Here is a 17,583-nt window from a genome sequence, read left to right as displayed (position 1 = left end):
GGTCTCCATCTCCTGACCTCGTGATCCGCCCACCTCGGCCTGCCAAAGTGCTGGGATTACAGGCGTGAGCCACCGCGCCCGGCCAGGTATTCTACCTCTCTTTTCGATAGCTTTTCTGAAAACAAGGACGTTAATTAATTCTTACTGCTCTGAGCTGTGGAAACTTCCTATGGATGAGTTTTGTGTTTGTCTCTATGGAGCCCTTCAGGTTTCACCAGTTCTAGATTTCTTGTGTCTGTTCTCTGTTAAAAGCTCTCAGGCTCTCAAGTGGTTAACTCAACATAATTCAATTAGTGTGTTCTATAGAAAACAAAAAAATTGAATAAAGTTTCCAAACACTTGCTTTTTTCTCTTGTAGCAGGTTGGGTATATTCTAGATAATTGAATACTCGCTTCTCTCAAAATTTGATGTCTAGTTTGAGTTATTCTATAATGAACATGGGGGTGCAGATATCTTGACATACTGATCTCATTCTCGTTGGATATATACACCCAGTGGTAGATTACTAGGTCATATGGTAGGTCTATTTTAATTATGTGAAGAACCTTCTTACTGTTTCCCGTAATGGTTGTACCAATTTACATTCCCACCAACAATGTACAGTGGCTCCCTTTTCTCCACATCCTTCGCAACACTTGTTATGTGGAGTATAAAAAAGTCAAACTCATACAAACAGAGTAAAATAGTGGTTTATGGGGTAGGCGGTGGGGGACCGGGAAGATGTTGGTGAAAAGACACCATTTCAGTTAGACAGGAGAAATAAGTTAAAGGGATCTATTGTACATCATAATGACTACAGTTAACGTATTGTATACTTGAAGATTACTGAGAGTAGATTTTAAGTGTTCTCCACAAAGAATATGAGGTAATGTATATGTTAAGTAGCTTGATTTGGTTATTCCACAATGTATGTTAATATGAAAACATCATGTTGGAAACCACAAATATATGTAACTTTTTGTCAGTTAAGAAAAACTGATGTACACATCGAGTTTTAAGTTTTCTACCTTAGAACATCCTCTCATCAAAGACATTAAAAAATGCTTTTGAGCCTTACCACATCTGAAGAATGATCTTCTCTACAATCCTCTCAATGTTTTGAAATCACATAATCTTAATTATTACTTGTATTTTTTGTATTTGTTTTAATAATTTTATTCCTATTCCTTTGAGATCATCTTCTTTCCCATTAGTTCATGCTCCATATTCTTTTAAAAAATTTTTTCCTTGAGGATTTTGATGCTCTTGTAGATTTATAGAGAATTTGCAGAAAGGAATTATACCTTTAAATGCCATCCCCCCACACACGCGCGCGCACACACACACACACACACACACACACACACACACCCCCCAGATGAGCCTGAATGTGCTACAACTGGGGAAGGAAAGAAGGCAAACAATCCACCATCTCAAAAGGCAGTGAATGGGGGTACCTTAAACCGGCCACAGGTATATATGTGGAATCTAAAAAAGTTGAGCTCAGACTAGAATAATAGTTAGCAGGGGCTGAGGGTGTGGGGAGGGAGGAAATGAGTGCTTGCTGATCAAAGGGCACAAAATATCAGACAGGAGGAAGAGGCTTTGAGAGTAACTGTACAGCAGGGTGACTATTTTCAATAACAATGTGTTGTATAGTTCAAAATAACGAAGAGAGCAAAGTTCACATATCTCACCACAAAAAATGACAACTAAATGAAGTGATGGGTATGTTAATTATTTTGATTTAATCATTGCACGTTGTATACATATATCAAAAAATCACATTGTACCCCATAAATGTTTACAATTATGACTTATCAATCAAAACTAATATTAATAATAAGAAAAATAGTATCTTTACAGACTCAAAGACTCACCAGCTTTCTCTCCAAAAAACTGGTTCCAAGTGTGTTTACTCATCAACCTAGCAAAGGATGACTAAATTTGACTATTATTAGGTCTGACTTCACATGAATGGAAGAATCATGAATGTACAGTTCTATTCAATGTATTTCATGCAAACATACTTGAGATGAAAAAAGAGATATGGCCGTTACTACTCAAATTCATTTTCGGCTAAAAAACTTCCCATAATGGTTCTTACTTAAAAATATTTTTCTTTTTAGTGATTACTGCTCGTGTCAGTTTGATGTTACCTTGTTTTTACCTCATTGCAAAGTAAACTCTTCAGCTAAATACAAGAATATGTATATATTTCACACCAAGGCAAAAATGTGGAATTAGATGTGAATCTATGAATATATAAACCATCTCTTCCTTGAGTCCTGGAGGTGATGTATTACATGTTTTTGAGTCAGAAATTGTACAGAATTTTGGAGCTCAAGAAGGCTCTGGAAAACATTTTTTCCACTGGAATGAAGTGAGAGAACTAGTTGTAAAAATTTCATCATTACTCTGTGTGTCTATAAAGCACTTTCTCACCTCTGAGCCCACCCCTCAAAAAGCAGGGATCACACCATGGCAATTACATATTAGAATTGAAATATAAACTTTGTTTCTTTTCCATCAGGTTCTGGTTGTAACACAGCTTCCCTCTGTCTATCTCTTTAGCAGTTGTAACGTTGTCTCTCCTATCTTTCTTAAAGAGATAGAGGTTGACCTTAATGGTTATTATGTGGGATATGGAAGTGGAATTCCATTTCTAGTACTACAAAGGCATTTCATTCATTCATTCATTCATTCATTCATCATTTATGGAAGATATATCATTTGCCAGACCTATTAGCTCTGAGCCTTGGTTTCTCCCTTTATAGTCTTCAACCCTAAAATTTGCTGATTCTAAGCAAACATAATTCTTCTCAATTATCTCAGTTAATGGATATTATGCCATTCCAATTTAACTACAGACATTAACAATGCTGTGCTTTTTAATGACTCAATGCATTTACAGACTCTGCTCCTGTCTGGAATGACCTTCCTTTTTTCACTGATCTGATGAGTTTTCATTCTTTAAAATTCAACTCAAATGACAGCCTCCTCAGTCTGGTTTAGAGCGTATCTCCTGTCTTTCTACTGCTCCTGTGCTTTTATCTTTCACAGCATTTATGATGTTTTACTATAAAATTGTGTGGCAGATAAATTCTAACATATCCCCCAACTGTCCCTTTGTCCCTGCCTATATATATATATATATACTGTTGTTGTTGTTGTTTTGTTTTGAGATGGGGTCTTACTCTGTTGCTCAGACTGGAGTGTAGTGTCATGGTCTTAGCTCACTGCAGCCTTGACCTCTTGGGCTCAAGCAATCCTCCCACCTCAGCCTCCTGAGTAGCTGGGACCACAGGTGCAGTCCACCACACTTGCTAATTTTTAAATTTTTGGTAGGTATTCGGTCTCATTTATTGCCCAGGCTCATCTCAAACTCCTGGCCTCAAGTAATCCTCCTACTTCAGCCTACCAAAATGCTGGGATTTCAGGTATGAGCCACCAGCCTCCGTCTTGTTAGAAGATTCTCTCTGTTGCCATTTTGACTTGCATGCTTTGATGAAGAAAGCAGCCATACTGGGGAGGCCCATGTGGCAAGCAATCCAGGGTGGCCTTCAGACAACAACCAGGAAGAAACTGAGGACCTCAGTCCCACAGACCACAAAGAACTGAATCCTACCAACAACCATATGGGCTTGAAGGTGAATCTTTCTCCAGTTGAACTTTCAGATGGTACCTCAGCTTCAGTAACACCTTGGATTGCAGCCTTGTGAGGGACCCTGAAGCAGAGGATCCAGTTAAGCTATGCCCAACTCCTGACCTACTAAAGCTGTGATAAAATAAATGTGTATTGTTTTATGCTGTTAAGTTTGTAAGTAATGTGTTATGCAGTAATTTGCTTGTCAATTTGTTTATTTTACTCTCCCTTAGGTTCTAACTTCTTTAGACCTGACACCCTGTCTTATTCATCATCAACAGAAACTAATACTGTGCCTGGCATATTACTATACAGCTGCTTATTAAATGTTTTCTGAACAGTATGGTAGTAAAGTAAGTTCACTGGATTTGCAGAAAGGAAATCATCTGCCACCAACTTCATAAACTTCTTTTCATTCAAGTTCTGAGCCTCAGGTTTTTTATGTGAAAAATTAGAGTTACACTTAATTAGAGCTCACCTCAGCTCTAGTAGTTTCCATATCTCAGTTTTTCTCCTTAAAAGTAAATATTAATGATATGTGTGAAATGGTATTATGTTTTAGTAGATGACTTGATCTTTGATATGTTTCTATGTTCTTTTTAAGTCTGGTATATTTTTAAGTCTGATGTGTAAAAAGTAGTTATGGCAAGAATAGTTTATTTTTTGACTTGTAAAAATGATGACTTTACTTAAAAGAAATCCCCAAAGGATTAAATAATGAAAACACAAAAGTTGGAATAAACTTATGAAAAATTGAAATCATTTTTAAAAAGGGCATTTGATGACATATAGCATGACATTTAACAGCTTTCCTAATTAAATGGACTGAAAACCTGATAACACAGTTTTAGTCAGGAATTTCTCTTTCCACACTGACAGGAAACATTTGTTTTAGCCAGACAGTTTTTAAAAATGCTATTTATAATAGCATTGCCAAAGTTTAAAAGAAAAATCTCATTTCTACTTTTTAAAAATTTGCTGTGTTATCCTTTCAAATATTTCTTCCCTTTTACTGAATGCTTAGCTGATAGGAAAATCATTATTAACTCAAATACTGATGGACATTTTTCACATTCTGGTCCAGCACATATGGAGAAAATAGTTCTTATTAAGATTATTAGATACTTTTTAATGAAATCAGTGTATCTATCAGTTGGAGCTAATTTCTTATGCATTATTTCTCCAAAGAGATAAAAACCTAGGCAGAGATGATACTAAATATTTGTTATTTAAAAGAAGAGTAGATGAGGAAGTGCACTTGTTTTTCTTTTATGTAAGACTTGAGCTACCCATCTGCTCATTTATGGACATTTTATTTCTTCTATTTTTAATCTGTGAAAACAGACAACCACTGAAACACTAATTACAAGAAGGAATTAACATTCTTCGTGCTGTCTCAACACAATACTTCTGTATCTTCCCTTAAGCGCATCCTGTCCTATTATGTCCTGTCTTAGGAAAGGAATAGGAAAAAATGATCAAATTCACTCTAAAGTACTGACAATACATTAGAATAGAAGAGAGCCACATCAGACAGAGAAAAATTCTTCCTCCTAATAGTAAGCTATAGATGATCTTCTAAGGAAAACTGTACAATTTGTATCTGAGGGAATCTCTAACATACCCAACAACAACAAAAAATCCACTTGTTTAGGTAGAGTATTTTTGAGTCCTAAGGCCAAAGAAGATAAATCTTCATGATATTTCTTTTCTCTCCATCACTCACAACACAAAAGTGCTGCGAAGATTAAGGTATACTATTTTTTATTATGTATGGAACTAGCAATCAAAAATAAATGCTTAATGATGCCTCTTACAAGAAAATAAAATAGTTCCTTGGCTCAAAACAAGGAACCCAAAGGAATAGTTTAGGAAGCTCAGAGCTCATCTGATAGGAAATTGTAGGAGTTAGGAACTAGGGTTTGGAACTAAATAAATGAGGGTTTGGATTCAGGTTCTGCCATTGACTAGCCAAACCACATGCCGTGCAAGCCTTCCTGAATCTGTTTCTTCCTGTACAAAATGCAGATTATGATTCTTTTCATATATATATATATATATATATATATATATATATATACACACACACACACACACACAAAATGAATACAAAATAAAATAATAACATATAATAAATGCTCTCCACAGAACATGCTACAGAATAAATAATAAATGGATAATAAATTATCCTGGTCCTGCATTGATAGAAAAGTAAAATAAAGACTAGAGTTTAAGGCTTGCCAAATGTCATGTATTTAGTTTGAGAACTTGTGGTGGAGCAAAGAGAATGTCTTCCATAAACTTGAAAGTTCATTACACAAATATTTTTCTACTTAGTTCCTATAGCATTTCTTTGAGAAAAGTAGATATTACCCCTTAATACTGAGGGAACAAAGGAAGGACAGAGAGGGAAGTGGGTTGTATAAGCATATGAGACAAATTTCAACAGAAAGTGGAAACCAACAAAATTAGATTAATCCACTCTCCACCACCTTAACTTTCCACACTAGTCTAAATTGTTGTTCCCTGAATGTATATTACAGATACATGTGTCTAATGTGTTTGAGGAGGATCCAAAAAAGTTGGTGAAACTGTGAATGTGAAAGCAAAACCATATCAACTATCCCACTTTATCTGAGTGTGGCAGAAAGACAAATCAGTGACAAGGCCCATGATATGAATCAAATCTCAAGAAGGAGGATTATGCAACATATGTTCTGCTTCGGTATTCTGGTGGCATTGGATGCCAGGAGCTAATGACACATTTTGAAGCTCAAGGAGTTCAAGGAACTTGCAGCAAGCAGAGAGGAAACACTGTCTCATTATCAAATAGTTTCGTTTTTAATTGCCTTCTAAGTATGGATTTAATTTTTAAAATATTGCTGCTGTTATTACCTCACATGGGGGATATTTTGATGATTAGAGCACCTGGAAAGCCATCCGGCCAAGAACCTTGTGAAGGTTCAGAGTGGGGTTTAGATATTCATGCAGTGGTCTGAAGTCTCCAAGATTTCATCAGGATTCAGGACATGACACCTACAAGTTTCTTCCAGAAGATTTCAGATGGAAGCCTGGAATTTCTGATCAACATCTCAAGCACCTACTGCTCTATCAAGAATTAATTCAGGCTGGATGCAGTGGCTCACTCCTGTAATCCCAGCACTTTGGGAGGCCAAGGCAGGCAGATCACTTGAGGTCAGGAGTTCGAGACCAGCCTGGCCAACATGGCGAAAACCCATCTCTATTTTAAAAAAAAAAATTAGCTAAGCGTGGCAGTGGGCACCTGTAATCCCAGCTACTTGGGAGGCTGAGGCAGGAGAATTGCTTGAGTCTGGGAGGTGGAGGTTGCAGTGAGCCGAGATTGTGCCATTGCACTCCAGCCTGGGCAAAAAGAGCGAAACTCTGTCTCAAAAAAACAAAACAAAACAAAAACAAAACAAAACAAAAACCAATTAATTCAACAAGTATTTATTAACTGTCTCCCTTACTGCTTCCAAAACAAGGCACTATGCTAACCCCTGAGAGAGGTGTGAATCTACAAGGCAATATTTTATGTGGCATAAGTAACTGGATGCTGATGGGACGTTTCCTGTTGCACTGAAATTGGTGTGTATGGTCTTAGTAGAAAACAGAAAGGTGCTCAAGTCTAAAAACATTCACCAATCGCTCCTCGGTAGATGTACTAAGAGACCTCAGAAGAACCAGCCCTATGGCAAAGAAACCTAACACTTTCGCTCTCCTCCATGTTAGACATTAAAATGGGGGGCAGTTGGAGACTAAAACCATCTGCCTGTAGAGAAGTCAGCGATCATGGTAGAAGCTTTTCTGTGAGAGGGAGGAGATGGTGAGTGCTTTCTATTTCCCAAAGCCAAGTGAGAGGCTGGGAGTAGAGAGGCAAGCAGCTCCAAGAAGCTCTCTTGTGAGAGTTGAGAATACATGCAAGAAGGAGAGAGCCTGGCACCTGCTCCTTGAACTTCCAGTCTGAGAAATGGCAACACAGAAGAGGATGAGGGAGCATGGAGAAGCTCACACCCCACTTTTGGATGTGACAAGGATGTGTGAGTTTATTCGGAGTCAAGTGGACTTTAGAGATGGTAGCTGGACTGAAATTTCCAGGAGAGAGCAAGAAGCTGCAGGTAGACCCTGGCATCCGAAGAAGGGTGGAAGCTAAGTGTCTGCTTCAAGGAAAAATGCAGTGGAGGGGCGCGCTCCTCCCCTTCATTCCCTCCAGCATTCTCCAAAGAACTCCCACTTATGTCCCGGAGAGAAGCAGCACTGGGGCTGGATGGCCATGCATAAATATTTGACAGCCAGTTGATACTACGCAATGAAGATGCTTCAGTCAATGGAAAAAGCAGGTTGAAGATAGCGGGTTGAATACAATTTTTAAAAAGCTCATGCATTTCTTCTCTCTCATCCCATTCCCAAACACTTGAGGACCTAGGTGTCCACACAGGGAAGTGGGAAGAGGGATGTCAGAGTTGGGACATGCCCAGCATCCACAACAGGGCACTGAGCTGGGAGGAGGAGTAAAAGAGCAGGGTACAAATATAGCTGTTGGTGGGAGAGAAGAAAGATTTGCATTGAATCTGAGGTTGAAGTTTTAAACAGGATTGAACCTTTAATTGCTGAAAGTGACCACAAAGTTATAGAATCTATCTAAGATGTCACTAAAGGACAGCAAAAGATGGCTTAATAGAGCCAGTCTGAAAGCTGTGATTGGAGAAAAATATCTTGTTGCATTAATTCATTCAACAAATAGTAGTTGAGGGCCTAAGTTGTGCCTGGCATTGCTCCAGGCCTTGGGGAATCAGCAAGCAGGGAACGAAAACGAAGTCCCTGCTCTTGAGAGCTTATATTCGAGTGAGGAAAGACCAACACTGAACAACAAACAATCGTATCGTTGCACAGTGGATTCTGTGTAACCACATCCTTTCTATGATGGGAGAATGTACTTAGAAATTCTACTTTGGTCCCATGGATAGACTCAATGCTAACGTTGCTGTTATACACACTGAGTATTTGGCAATTAGGGGTAGGCCTTTTGTGTTGGAACTCCTTCCCAATCCCCAAATCGATGAATTCTGAGGGAGTGTCCATTGTGTGCAGGAAACTGTGGTAGGGGAGTTTATAGAATTGGGACAGGACATAATTTGATAGAACTCGTAGTTTAAATCAAAGATGGTATGTGTTAAAAAACAACCTACATTAATCATTTTTCTTAGATGTGTGGAGAAATTTTACAAAAATTTAGGATTAAAAATATTCTCCCCAAAAAACAAAACCTGGTTTCAATAAGGATCCAGATTTCTCTCTCTCCATGGGAAAAATTTCACCATCTTCACTACTTTCTTTCACAGTTTGTTTCCTCTAGTGTAGATTTCTCATAATTTCAGAAATTGATTAAAGAGGGAAAATGACAGTAAGCACTGCTGGAAAATATGATTTAAAAGTCAAAGAGTCAGACATCAGTTTGCATTGGAATTTGGTAAATTTGTAGAGCTTACTGCAGCGAAAAGACGAAACAAAGCACTGCCACTACTGCTTGAATTAGAATTCCTTTAAAAAAAAATTCCCCAAACAACTGATACTTACTTGAATGCTGCAGCCCAACATTAGCAAAACATAGAGCAGGAAACGAGAAGTTTGAGAGGCCTTAGAGCAAACAGCAAAGGGAGTGAGCCCTGTTCTGGCACACGGTTAGTAAAAGTGAGGAGTGCACTGGGCTTGGTGACCTGCCCCTGTAGTTTCAGCTGCTGGGGAGGCTGAGGTGAGAGTACTGCTTGAGCCTTGGAGTCTGAGGCTGCAGTGAGCTCTGACTGCACCACTGCACTTTAGCCTGGGTGACAGAGTGAGACCTCATCTCTCAAAAAACAATAAAACAAAATTTAAAAACATTATTTTTTTTTAAGTAAGGAGTGGGCTATGATAGGTGCTGACTCTGTTGAGGAATACTTAGTCATTCTCTATTAGCATTCGTGATTATTCTCAGGACTTGTGATCAAATATCTGAAATCCTTTTACACCTGGATTTGTCAGAGTGGAGTCATCTACTGGGAGTGAAAACATGACACCTTTGAGAAAGTCGAAAGAATGCATCCCGTCAGAGATACCATTGTTTTTCTTCCTTAAGCAGTCCCTACTCCAATATGATTGGGTTCCTTATAGAAAGGGGACATTTGGGGACAGAGACAAATATGCACACAGGGAGAACTCCATGTGAAGACGAAGGCAGAGATTGGGGTGATGCATTATCTACCAGCTACAGAGCACTAAAGATTGCCAGCAAACCATCAGAAGCTAGTAGAGGCATGGAACAGATATTTCCTCCCATCCCTCCACAGAACCTAACCCTTCCGGCCTGTTGGTCTTGAACTTCTGGCCTCCAGAACGGTTGCAAGTCACCCAGTTTGTTGTATTTTGTCATGCTAGCCCTAGCAAACTGATAGTCATTATAAGTACATTGTTAGGAAAATTGCTTTTCAAGTCAAAAGATAGATCAAATATATTCTTCCAAGTTAATACATGCATATATATAGCATCTTTTCAGTGACTGCACGGGATTCTATACAATGACTATTTTCTCATTTGAAGGACTTGCATGTTTTCTCTCCTTTCACTATTACTGTAATTAACATTATTCTTTTTGTTTTGTTTTGTTTTGTTTTTGAGACAGAGTCTTACCCTGTCACCCAGGCTGGAGTGCAGTGACATAATCTCGGCTCAGGGCAACCTCTGTCTCTTCAGTTCAAGCGATTCTCCTGCCTCAGCCTCCCCAGTAGCTGGGATTATAGGCTCCCACCACCATGCCTGGCTAATTTTTAAAATATTTTTGGTAGAGAGCGGGGTTTCACCGTGTTGGCCAAGCTGGTCTCTCACTCCTGACCTCAAGTGATCCTCCCGCCTCGGCCTCCCAGAGTGCTGGGATTATAGGCAAAAGCCAGCATGCTCAGCCCATATTAACCATTTTTAAGTGTACAGTTCAATGGTGATAAATACATTAATGTAGTTGTGCAGCCAAGCTCCAGAACTCTTCATCTTGCAAAATTAAAACTCTATACCCATTTAAAAATAACTCCCCATTTCCTCCTTCCCCCATCCCCTGGCACATCATTCTGTTTTCTCTGTCTGTAAATTTGACTACTCTAGGTATCTCATATAAATGGAATCATATAGTATTTGCCATTTTGTGACTGGCCTATTTCACTTAGCATAATGTCCTCAAGGTTCATCCATGTTGTAGTATGTGTTAGAATTTTCTTCCTTTTTTTGGCTGAATAATATTTAGTAAAATATATATATGCCATATTTTGGTTATCCATTCATCTATCAGTGGATATTTGGGTTGCCTCTACCTTTTGGCTACTGTGAATAACCCTGCCGTGAACATGGATTGTAAAAATATCTCTTGGAGACCTTGCTTTCAATTCTTTGGAGCATATAACCAAAATGAAATTGATGGATAATATGCTAATTCTATTTTTAATTTTGTAAGGAACTGCCATAATGTCTTTCATAGCAGCTGTACCATTTTATATTCTCATCAACAGTGCACAAGGTTTCAATTTCTCCACATCCTCACTAACAATTGTCATTTTCTGGTTTTTGTTGTTTGTTTTGCTACTAGTCGTCCTAGTTGGTGTGAGGTAGCATCTCATGGCAGCTTTGATTTACATTTTCCCTAATGATTAGTGATGTTGAACATCTTTTCATGTGCTTTTTGACAATTTGTATATCTTCTTTGGAGAAATAATCTATTTAGTCTTTAGTTCATTTTGAATTGTGTTTCTTTTTGTCATTGTTGTTGAGTTGTAGGAGTTTTTAAAAAATATTCTGGATATTAACTCTTCATCAAATATATGTTTTGTAAGAATTTTCTCCCATTCTATTGTCTGTCTTGTTGCTGTGTGGATTGTATCTTTGATGAACACCATTATTTTTATATCCTAAGACATACATATTCATCTTTGCACATTTATCTTACTTGTAAGAAGGATAGCTTCTTAGGGTGGAATTACTAATTCACCCTCTAAGAGCCATACCAATTTAGCCTCTTACCAATAGTATGTGATCATTACCCCATCTCCATTCCCTTGCCAGCACTGCATGAGGTGTATTTTAAAAATTGACATAGACATTGAAAATGATGTTTTTATACATGCCACTCTGTTTTTCAAACAGTAAAAGCCTGTTACATTATGGTTAGCTATCAAACAAATTTGGGCCAAATCATGTTCCCTGGAGTTTAACATGTACATAAAGTAAAAAGCTATAATTCAGAAATTAGTTCTGCCCCCAGCCCTAGGGTAAAAAGCTCTTACTTTATTTCTATTAAAAGCTTTCTAATCAGTTCTTATACCTCAAGTGATTTACTTTAATGATTAATGAATGGTGCCATTTTATAAATGAGTAAATAAGTCCACCCCAATTCATAGCTAGAGAAATTACAGGAGAAGCCCATATGCCAGAACAATTCAGTGTATGCCAAGGATTCAGTCTCAGCCCAGAATCCTTCTACCCATTGCCAGCCCCATTGCACCACCACAGACTTCCGGTTTTAGGGGCTGGAAAGGCTAGGCTGGCTGCAAGGATGTAGTAACAACGATGGTGGGAGATGATGTCCCACTGATTTGGTGGGAGTTATGTCACTGCAATTGAGAAAAAGGACCTGTCTCAGGAAGATATTTCTTTTATGGTTATATTTTAAAAATAATAGTTATAGGAAGATAATCATGCTTTGAGATCTTGGGACCAGACGAAGAAAAAGACATGCTTTCCCCCTTCAATCACACCACCTGTATAAAGGCATATGAGGTCCCTACACTGACTTTGGAGAGCTTATGCAAAGCCACAGTGCCCTTAGGAATTTCCTCTTCTTTCCCTGCTGGAACTTTCTGTACAGAGCACTTGTGACGCACCACACTCACTTGTCCTGCGTGATTCCGGGTTGGAATGTAAATGTCTTCCTGTTCCTAAGGTTCTCTACTGCAGTTTATTAAAAACCAGAGAAACTGGGCTTGGTGCTTCCACACAGCTTTTCTAGTTTATTGGCTCTATTTGCTTGTAAAAATATGTTTTCAATTACACCTAAAAGGTTTGATTCCAACTACTCTGGGAAAAGCAATATGTATTGTTTTTCCTGCCCAAATCACATATATTCTGGTTCATTGGGAATTTAAGGTGCAGTGTGCTGACATCAAATGGCCAGCAATAGAACAGAGTCTTGGGAGGAAGGTAAAGGATAACCATAAGGTATAAATAATAGCAGAGAAACAGAAATCAAGTGTTTATTCTGGACTCATTGTGAGCATGGCAGATTATAGACACGATCATAAAGGACAAAAATATGTATCAAACCCAGAAGAAAAAAAGAGACTGCTTGGAACACATGATCAAAACAAGGAATGCTAATTTCAGGTAAACCTCTTTTTCTCCCATCAAACTTTCTAGATGCTTTTGTGAGCCAGCCATATCGACTTATTTTTCTTTAACAATAATACAAAATTAGGGCTTTAAAACCACAGTCTCAGTGGGGCTAAAGGGGACATTTTTGTTTTCCTCAGAGGCGTATTCCCTTAGAATGATGTGACAGTTATTATTATTAGCACTTTATCCAGGTCCTAGACAAGGGAATATTTATTCACTGCTGATTAAATATTCATTTGCCCAGAGACAGTGCACAGATGGATTATATTGGGCCATGCCCCAAACAGGGAAGGGGAGGCAGCTGTGAGAAGTTAAGTGGGAGTTGTGACTAATGTGCCGTGAAAACACCGCTCCTCCACGTACACACGACCCTTGTTGAAACTACTAAGGTCCAACCACGAGCCAGCCAGGCGTAGCTCATCATAGATGAACCAGGGTGGGTGTGGCCTTATCCATGAGTCACATACTGCACGTGGAGCAACTGGGGGCTCACAGTGCTGAGCTAACCACCATCAGGGAAAGGTATCTGCTTTCTGGTCTTATTGTACCTATTCAACCAGCTATTGCTTTTGTCTCCAGTTCCAGCCTGAAGACCTTAGGATGCATAAGAATCACCTAGAATGCTGGCTTGAAATGCAGATTTCTGGCCTCAACCCATGAGACTGATTCAGCAGACCTAGTGGGGATGTGGAATCATGACGCAGGTAGTCCTTGGACCACACTTTAAAACACTCTGGGGAACTCTGCCCACAGTCAGAATGAGAGTGACTGATTGAGTGCTGTGATTATCAAGTTTGTTTACCATTATTGCCAAGGGCCTGTCTTAGGTCTTTTCTTCCTGCCTTGCACTGTTGGTTGCTAAAGACGTCTTGTTTTCTGACTTTGATGAGACTTTTGACCACTCACTTTTCCTAGACCCTTGGTTGACCTTTGTATCTGCCAGTTTGTCTCTGATATCTGCTTCTCTGAATATCATTTGTTATCCTTCCTTCATTCTTTCATTAACAGTACTGAGTACCTGCACTTGGTTTCAGGCTCTGTGCTGGGGACACACTGCTTGGTAAGGTAGACTCAAATCAGGCCGTAACTGGGTTTACAGGCTAGCTGTGGAGACAGTTAAACAGAAACAGTGAGAGTATTAGATGCCACAGAGGGATGCTGGCAATGTGAGAGCACAGGGCAGGGCCACTTTACCTAGGCCAGAAGGTCAAAGGAGCCTTCTGGGAATGCTTGGGGAGTTAAGAGCTGATGAGAAGGCAGGGTGTTCTGGGCAGAGAGAACAAAACAATGTAAATAAAAGCCCTAAAAATTAAGAAGTCTGACAATTTCAAAGAGAGCTGTGACTATAGTGTAGGGTGGGGCTGGTGACAGCCGATGGTGTAGCAAGGAATGGGACTGAGAAGACGGGCAGGCCCAGATGATGAAGGCCTGAGATGATGTCAGGACTCCGGTGGAAGGCTATGAAATATCTTTGAAAGGTGGGGTTTTTTTTTGTTTTTTTGTTTTTTGTTTTTTTTGAGACAGAGTCTCGCTCTGGGGTGCAGTGGTGCGATCGTGGCTCACTGCAGCCTCTGCCTCCTGGGTTCAAATGATTCTCCTGCCTCAGCCTCCTGAGTAACTGGGATTACAGGAGCACGCCATCACACCCGTCTAATTTTTATATTTTTAGTAGAGACGTGGTTTCACTATGTTGGTCAGGCTGCTCTCGAACTCCTGACCTCGTGATCCGCCCGCCTTGGCCTCCCAAAGTGCTGGGATTACAAGTGTGAGCCACTGCGCCTGGCCCTCTGAAAGGTTTTAAACTGGGGTGAGTCACAATCCGGTGTGTACTGAGAAAGAACACTATGTGTGGCAGATGGTGCAAACAATTAAGAGTGAAGTCTCCAGAAGGTAGGAGGTGTGGGATGAGGGGCACTTAGAGAAGAGGTGAGGGAAAATGAATGAAGAGAAATAGCTCCTCCACTGTATCAGAAGGGAAGGCGCAAAAGACAGAATGGCCTGAAGTTAAGATGCATTAAGTTGAGGGTGTTTCATCCTCCTGAGGAGAAAAGAGTAAAGACGCTTTTGAGACGTTCCTGAGAGCATTTTAGGTAATGAAATTTTAGTATTGAAATAAATTCTTCAACTGGGTGATATGCAGGCTATACCAGCTACTCAGTCTTATCAGCTAAAAGATGATACTAGCCATTTAGAAATGTGTTAATAGTATTACTTTTCAGACTGTCAGTGTCTTTGAAAATTAAAATCAAAACAAGAAACAACTGTAAATTAATTAAGAAGTCAGGTGCATGCTAGGTCTAATAAATGAGTTAACACCCATGAAAACCCTTAGCACACTAGAGTCACATGACTATGTTAGATTGTGACAACATCTAAGAAAACAAAAGGCATGACATCTGATCAAGCTTGGGATGTGATCATCAATTTTACTGTAGGAAATGCCTTAGTGAAGATTCTCAGTACGTCTTTGGCTTTCTGAAGCATATAAGTCTTTTCCTCCCATAAAAGGATGAAGTCAGTTTTTTAGGTACAAAGCTATACCATTTTCCTATTTGTCCTAAAAGCAAGTTCAAGCTGAGAAACCATCTTAAGGTTCGAATGAGGAAGGTCTGATAAAAAAAAAAGTACAGAAGAACCAACTCGAAATTCCACTGAAAGGCAATGTTCAGCCATTTCTTTGTCAAGAGAGTTCTGACAATACCAAGGGACTTCAGTGGGGATGGCATGCCCAAGTGGACTTCTCTCACAAATGCGTAACACTGGACAGATTTGGAATGTGCTGTTCTTTCTGCTAAAGACATTTTTCCACTCTTGGCCTTCCAAAACCCGGAGTTCAAAGCTTAACTACTAGTTTTTTATGCAGAAGCAAATTGACCACAACACTCTTAGAAAAAGACGTGAGTCAGTGTGTTTGGCTCTTTGTTTCTTTATTGTGTTCTTTGGAAAAGAAAGATTGTAAGGAAAGAAAAGCAGGGAAAGACTGACTGCCTTTGCATCTTTTCCTTGAGGGGTGTTTGCTTAAAAAATAATAACCTCAAACTGAGCTCTTATTGAGATTTATATTAAGCAGTTTCAAGTTTTGAAATAGGAACAAAGTCCAACAGACCCGTGTGAGGCAAGCTTTTTTTTTTTTTTTTTCCTCATTATACAAATAGATAAATTGAGTTACTGACCAGTGAAGTAACTTCCCTGGTCTTGGTTGCACTCAGTGAAAAGAAAGCACAAACTTCAGGTTTGGGATTTTAGATAACCAGTTTGATCATGTCAAGCTGACAACCAAAAAGTTAATCATCTGTTCTACTGTATGTTAGGGAGATGAGATTTTCTAGCTTAACAGGAATTCTATTTCATATAATTTATATGTATTTATGCATATGTGTTTGCATAGACACATGCACATTAGAATAATATCAACTTTCCACAATCTTTAGGAAATGAGACAGTTTGGATAATTAAAATTTTCCCAATATTTTATACCTTTAAGGATCGAAATATGCTTGTTTTGATATATACTTAAAATATATAATGTTTTTCATTTTAAAAGATGCTACCAAATATGTCAATAAATTTGTAGTTAGCTGTGATTCAGTGATTCTTTTAAAGATGTCCTAAAACCGTACAACTATTTGTGTCCACAGTGAATGCCATTTTGCTTTCTAAATTCTTATGTTTGTATAGCTTCTTTTTTTTCTTACTTTCTTGTTAGGCCTCCATACTTTTCTTTCTTCCTTCTGTCAGTGCACTTACTTGTTGCAACTCCTCTCCTTTTTCTAGGTCGGTGCTTCAAGTCGGTTATGTTCTGAGAACTCAGAGAACCATGTGTGTTAACATTATTCATGAAGTAAAAGTAAATAGGCTCAAACTGAAGACTCCACATGACTGCTTACGAATACAAACCTTAATGACCATTGTCTTTTATTCTCTGAGCACTTTTGATTTACTTTTTGTCCTCAGTTGTGTACTATGAAGTTGAAATTGTCAAAAGTTAGAATTTTAGATTCATGAAATATCACTTTAAATGTATTTTGCTTCTAAAACTCAACTTGCAATAATTTAGTTTTTCTCCAGCGATTCAGATACTATTTACCCAATGAGCATTTATTGAATGTCGAGTGCCTCTCTCTGCTGCAGGGCCTCAGGACCTCACAGTATTTCAGGGTCATCCCTGGGACCACCAGTATTCATTGTATAGTACCTTGATGGCAACAAATTTAAGATCTTATAACCATTTTAGTTGAAAGACTACCATATAAAGACAGTTTCCTGTTTTGTGTATTTTAAATCTACGTGTGTTGAATGTCTCAAAAGACACCTATGAGGTAGCTGACTTGCTAGCTTTTTGGCACCTAGTGGATGGGATGGGTCTTGAATTAATTGTCCTTGACAGTCCTTGAGTGACAGCCTTCTGCTGGGTAGCGATAGGTACAATGTGAGAGGACACTTGCCCCAGGGAGGGCTCAGAGAAATGCACAAAAAGTGGCCTCTCTTCCATGGTAAAAGGAAGAAAGGGGTTTTCACATTCCGCATGCAT

At 38.9% G+C, this 17,583-nt stretch overlaps 1 protein-coding gene across 5 annotated transcripts in view; it reads right to left on the bottom strand.

The window, feature by feature from the left end:
* Positions 1 to 17,583, bottom strand: part of COL8A1 (collagen type VIII alpha 1 chain) — a 150,607-nt gene that overhangs the window by 116,190 nt on the left and 16,834 nt on the right. The gene's annotated exons all lie outside the window — the stretch shown is intronic.

The sequence above is a fragment of the Theropithecus gelada genome, chromosome 2, assembly GCF_003255815.1.
Source record: "Theropithecus gelada isolate Dixy chromosome 2, Tgel_1.0, whole genome shotgun sequence".
NCBI lineage: Eukaryota > Metazoa > Chordata > Mammalia > Primates > Cercopithecidae > Theropithecus > Theropithecus gelada.
The sequence above is the reverse complement of the archived record's forward strand: the minus strand, read 5'-3'. Positions and strand labels throughout refer to the sequence as shown.